Below are 7,021 nucleotides of genomic sequence, written 5' to 3'. Positions count from 1 at the left end.
ACCGTGACACATATCGAGACAGATGATGATGATCAATTTAGATTTTTCTTTATGGCTATTGGTGCTTCATTGGGAAGTTTCAAACAACATATTCGACCTGTCTTAGCCGTTGATGGAACTTTTCTAAAAGGTAAATATCCCGGCATATTATACATTGCAGTTGCCATTGATGGGAACAAAATGATCTTTCATATTACATTTGGAGTTGGCCTGAAAGAAAGTAATGAATTGTGGCTTTGGTTTATGAATAAATTGAAAGAGTGTCTGCATGATGTTGAAGATCTAGCCATTATATCAGATCGAAATCAAAGCATTATACATGTAGTTAATTTGGTTTTTCCTAATGCTGTACATGGGGCATGCGCTCGTCATCTGCAACAACATGTCAAGGCCAAATTTCGTGGAATTCGTAAGATAGATGAGGCGTTTTGGAAATGTGCAAAATCCTATCAGGTATCTGATTTTGAGGAAAACTTTGCGATACTTCGTGCACTACATTCTAGTGCTGCCGACTATTTACTGCAAGCTGGAAAAGAGAAATGCTCACGTGCATTCTTCTGTGGTCATCGGTATAACATTATCACCACGAATGTAGCAGAATCATTCAACGCGTGAATGGTGGAGGCTAGACGTCTACCAATCACAATGTTTGTTGAGTCCATACGCATGGCACTACAGAAATGGTTTTACGAGAGACGTACAGAAGCAGGTTATAAACGTGTCTTTTATTTTATTTTATTTATAATACATAACTATTTATGAGATTAATATGTTTCTGCAGAAGAACGTGTGGGGTATTTGGCCAAGTTGTCGGAAAAAAAGATGATAAATCATGTGTAGACAGCAATATGTTGTTCGTATTTCCCTATGGATAATCACACCTTTCAAATCGATGATCGGGTAAAGGGGGGACTTGTTGATTTAAATGCAGGAACATGTACGTGCAGAAAATGGCAACTAGCCCAATTTCCATGTGAACACGTATGCAAAGTTGCTTCCAAAGCAAGGATGGATAACGCCTATAGGTGGGTGCACCGTTACTACACCAATGAGTCACTTAAGTTGGCATGGGGTGAGTCGATATATCCACTTGGTCACCAATCGGAATGGAAAGTGAACGAGAATCCTATGAAGGTGCTTCCTCCTAAGAAGGAGGGGCGGTCTGCTAGTTGTCCAAAAGGTCAGAAAAGAAGGTCATCCGTGGGTGAAGATGTAATTCGCACAAGGTGTAGCAGATGCGGGAGCATCGGTCATAATCATTTGAATTGTCCCTCCATGCTTCCAAATACCACACGGCTTCCTAGTGTAATCTCAAGTTCAGCAAGTTGTTCTAACACTACTACCTCGAAGCATTTATGATCGAGTTGATTAATATCATTTGTCCTTAACATTGTGCTTGTTTTAAGACTTTATGATTCTAAGGGGAAACCAACTTTATAGTGTACCTTGTATTTTATGATTCTAATGAAGCATTGATGGGTTGTCTCTGTCGCATTTGAGTGTTGAATGCGCTCCAATGCGACAATGTTGTTTAAAAACCTTGTCGCATTAGATCGCATTCCAGTCAAATGCGACAATGTTGTTTACAAACCTTGTCGCATTTGAGTGTTGAATGCGCTCAAATGCGGTTCAGAAAATTCCTTGTTGAATTAAACTTGTCGCATTTGAGCGCATTACAGCAAAATGCGACAAGTTTTTTAAACAACATTGTCCTTTGAAATAATAACATAGAACACAATAAAATTACATAAACATAACATAATATATAACAAAAACATACTATTACAATATCATTTGAAATTATCTAACAACCGGCCATGAAACAACTCAATTGCAAGGCGCAAACGGAAGAATGTGCCATCCGTAGAGTTGTATGGATATTCATATGAGTCATCATGCGGGAGATCATGTAATCCACTTAAGAATTGTGCGTTTATGCAAGTCCAAATACCACAGTCATTTGAGCCGGACATTTGTTGTGGCACCCTTGGAACTCTACTCCAAGTGATCATCCGTCTCACATTTTCACGTCCATCTACAAAATAGCCGCTCAATTCCATGACTCTAACAATGACTTGTAAGGGTGTTTTGAGGAACGCATCCAAAGGTTGCTCCGACATGTTTGAGATAAGGTTGTCATATATGTGAAGGTGCATAGACCCCAACTCTAGCACTCCTAGGATCCAGTGCTCTTGCTTGTAGTTGATCGGAATAAACACTCTTTTCACTGTGTGCCAAGGGCGAACAAAATTATCTTCATCACCTTTTACCCTTTGTATGAAATAGTCTGCACTATCCCACCCTGGTTCATTGAACCCCTTCACATATATGACTTGGCCCATTAATCCAACAAAATCTGTATCAACTATACTCCATTCTGCATCCACCCCAGTTTTAAATGACTGTCGCCTCAGTAAATACAGCCAACCAGTGATATGCTACAACAGTGATTATGTAAACCTTTAATACTATAGTAAAAGACAAATAATTACAAATGAAAAGGGAATATTGGATAGATTAATGTTACCTCATTGAAGATATACGCCCCCTCAAGCAGAAGGGTATTGAACCACTCTCCATCAAGCCGGTACATATCTAAACCATCCAAATATATTCCCTCAGTTGATTTAAGGTCGTTGATCCACACTTCTAGCTCCCCTACCAAACATGCATCTATTCGGTGGCGCTGATCATCAACATTACAAATCACTGGTCTTTCCTCAAATCCGTCAATGTATTGGCCACCATATAAGGCTAATGGATCGGTGTACTGTAATGGATCGGTGAACGGTGAATTCAAATACTTGCTCACTTTAGGAACCCGTTTACCTCGTCCACGTGCTCTCCCTCTACCTCTAACTATGCCTCCACCCCGGGTTGGACCTTTATCTTCACATTTCCCAGTCCCTCTACCTCCTCGGGTTAGACCTTTATCTTCACCTTTCCCAGTCCCTCTACCCCTCATTGGACCTTTATCTTCTTTTATGGCAACCACCTACAAAAGGAAAAACATGGTAATGAGCTTGTCTCATTGAAGCTGTAATGTAATATCTTATCGCATTGGAGGTGAATGCGCTCCAATGCGACAAGCTATTACCTTAAATCTTGTCGCATTTGGAGGTGAATGCGCTCCAATACGACAAGCTTTAAGGTAATAGCTTGTCGCATTGGAGCGCATTCCACAATAAAATGCGACCCAGAGATACGATTTCATGTATAAATGCACGACTTCTACCTTTTGGACTTCTTGGACTTGCTACAACTTTGGTTTAACTTCTTTGACTTGTTCTTTTGGCACTTCATGGACAACCTCCCCTACTTGGGCAACTTCCTCAGGAACAGAATCATCAAGATGGACAACTTCCTCGGGCACAGAATCGTCTAATACGACAATAACACTCTCAACCTCCTCTCGATTTCCACCTATATTAACCTCATCGCCCTTGGTCAAATCCTCTTGAACCATATCTACCTCCTTCTAAACGTTTCCATCTTTACTTGGCTCATCTTGAACCATAATAGCTGCCTCTTGCTCCTTTCCATCTTTACTTGGCTCCTCTTGAACCATGTCTACCTCCTTCCGAACAATACTGGCCTCAGCCTCCTCATTCTCCCGAACCTTCTCAACCTCATTCGCATTGTCTTCATCGATCTGATTAGTATTGGGTCGACTAGTCGCCTTTAAGTCTTTTATACCCCCCTCAATCAATGATACTCGTTCCTCTAGGCTGCCCAACCTACTACCGACCTTGCTAAATTCTCCCTTGCACCACCTATGATGCCTATCAAGCACATCCATCAGAACTTTCTAGAGTTGATATATCCCGACCGTTTGTGTTCTTGATGCAATGATATATCTATCAACTTCATCATCTGTTAAGCCCAAAACATACCTAAAATATCATATATAAATACATTAAATTTACATTGAAATCGTGCTAATTATATTCATTTAGAGTACTTTTACGTCTTTATATACTTCTTTGATGCAAGGTACTTAATTATTTGGTTAAATCCAAATATGAGCTAAAACGGAGCAAAAACGAGGGAAAAACCTAAGTTACGTGCCAAAAGTACGTGTTAATCAGAAGACCGATTCAATGAGACGAGAAGCGGCCGATAGACGGGGGAGAACGTTCCTGTCGCGATTGAGATTCTCAGAATCTCAGTCGCGACACGCTAATCTCAAACACCGAAGATCGAAGTTTTCAGATTTCTCCATTGCTCCCTATCTCGGTTGAGATTCTTAGAATCTCAGTTGAGACGGCGAAGAATTCTGCACAGCTTTCACATGTCAGAAATCCAAAAAACGCATCTGTTCGTTTGGATAAAAGCGACCCTTCACCAGCGGACACGACCCTTCAATTACAACCATTCACCAACTATAAATAAGTGATCCATTTCAGAATTCAAGTGTGGATTAAGTTGGTTAAGTGGGTTATGAGAGTTGTTATTATGTTGAAGAAACTCTGACTCAGAAATGAGTCAGATTAGTTTACATTTCTGTAAAAGCAAACTTGTTGTACACAAGTTGTTCTTAGATTAGTTATAAACACAGTAGTGATTAGTTTAGTTTTAAAGATTGTTCAAAGACAAGTTCTCATTCTGGTAGTGGACCTAGCGGTCTCTATTCCGAAGATTCAGCGAGAAAAACTAACGGCTGAAGCGCAAAAGGGTCTGACAAACCTACAGAGTTTGAGGGAAAGATTGACAACCCGGATCTCAAAGATTTCGTCAAAATGCTATCCATGTTTCTTCCTCTCTGTTAACTTGTGAAGATTCACAATTCACTAATAATACATTTATTTTATTCAATACATTCTTCCTGTTGTTGTTTTGATGTTGTTCTGACAAAATGATTTTCAAAATGATAAATTGGTGTTTTTATTAAAACGTTTTATACAATCATATTTACAAAGAAACTTTGTTGAACACTTGAAAGAATTAGTTTTTACGGATGATATGATCGTGAGCGCGGCTTATCGGATATAAAATACTAATTTGATTAAGGTAGAAATCTGCTCTGATCCAGAGAGATTTCTACGGTTCAAAGCCCATTAATTGCGTAAATTCTTGAATTATTACATGTTCATAATCTTACCAAAGTTATAGTTGCTTTCTTTGCTTCATGCGAATAAGTTTTATACACTTTTTATTCTAAACACGAAAGTTTCTGTCTTGTAATCAAATCTCAAGACAGAATTGTTCTCTAAAGTTCAACATATAATTCTCATCTAATCCTAACCAATACAAACCAATACAATTAATTAAACGATTTTCTTAAGTTAAACCTAAAGTCGAGAATAAAACTGAATTAAAATAAGTTTTAGTTAAAAAGCGTTCCCTATGGGTTCGATATCTTTTATTACTACAAGCATATACCGTGCACTTGTGGAAATCGCTCAACAAGTTTTTGGCGCCGTTGCCATTTATATTTTTCGTGTTTTATTCTCGACTCTTGGTTTATAATATATGTATTTATTTATTTTATAGTTTTTTATTTTATTTTTGAGGATGGTCGCTAGGACTAAATCCTCGTTGTTTTTTAATGTTTGCAATTAGATGTTTGCAGATAAAGAGAAAAAAAAAATCCAAGTTTCTCAAAAGATAACCTGTAGATTTGATTATCAATAAAATTCACAGAAGGAGTCTACAGAAAAGAAATTAAGCATGCAGATACATCAGAAGGAAAAGAAAATTTTATGAAACAGGATGTCAGACATGACAGATGATTTTTCCAGAAATTTTATCTCCTCCTAAACACATTTACCTCTTTTCTATACACGTAATCCTTCACCAAAATATCACATCTCTTTGTAAAAAAAAATTTTTATTCAATTCCTACATTACACCCACATAATTTTTTCTTTTATCATGTCATTTCCTTAAACACCTACATTTATCTCTCTAAGAAATAGCCGATCAACTTTTCTCAGACAGATATATTAGAAAATGAGAATAAGGAATATAGTCCTTGAAATTATCTTATCCACCAAGAAGGAATTGTTGATTTTTACCATAGTTTCAACAGTTTCAGTTCATGCACGTAGTTCTTGTTCATGCGCGAAACCAGAAGTTCGGGCATTTAACCGAAATCATTAGATCCTTAAATTGAGAAACGCTAAACAAGAAAGCGCTTAAAAAATGCTAAAAAAAAGACAAAAAAATATAATAATAATTTCAAAATGTGGGATACAGTTCTACTTTCTTTTATTCCCACTTGAAATTATTCTCAGGTAAGTTAAATAGACAGGACCATTATTTAAAACCGGTCTAGGTAATTGACTCTGTCCATAATTTTGATTCTCCTTGAGAATTCTTAAGGATTATCACATTTTTAGTTTTTAATATTTCATATTCTAAATTTTACATTTTATTTTAGTTTAATTTTTATATTCATCTTTAGTTTAGCAATAACGATTAGATTAGAAATAAAAAAAATTTATTGAAAGATATTGAAAATATGCTATGTATCTTAAATATTTGTACTTAATGAGGAAAGTGTGTTTAGATTTAAAGAAATCTCAATTGAATTAAAATCACACATAATTTAAGTTTCTGATTGTATAGAGATTTTTAAACAAATCTCTACAGTGATTTTTATTTGACGTTTTATAAATTTCTGAACTTAATGAGAATTTTTAATTCTCAACTGAGATTTTAAAATTCTGTATAGAACTAGGGAGGACCAATGCAAAGCATTCCTTGCCAATGGGCAAGACGAGTCGCGATCGATATTGCAATTTCTCGACCATGACACGCATAATTTTCAATAAGATATCTTTTGTTCTATGAAAATTAATTTATTTAGTTTTCATATTTTTAATTTTTAGTTTTTCTTATCTTTTGTTCATAACTTGTATTTCTATTTTTATTTTTATTTTTATTTTAATTTTAGTTTATTTTATTTTATTTTTTATTTCTAGTTTTGTGTACAAATAAGTTTTGTAAAATAAAAATCAAATTTAGTCATGTTTTGAAATTTATTTCATAAAGAATAAAGTGTTTCTAAAATTTTTTA

This window comes from Euphorbia lathyris, chromosome 5 (assembly GCF_963576675.1).
Source record: "Euphorbia lathyris chromosome 5, ddEupLath1.1, whole genome shotgun sequence".
Classification (NCBI taxonomy): Eukaryota; Viridiplantae; Streptophyta; class Magnoliopsida; order Malpighiales; family Euphorbiaceae; genus Euphorbia; species Euphorbia lathyris.
This window is presented reverse-complemented; position numbering follows the sequence as displayed.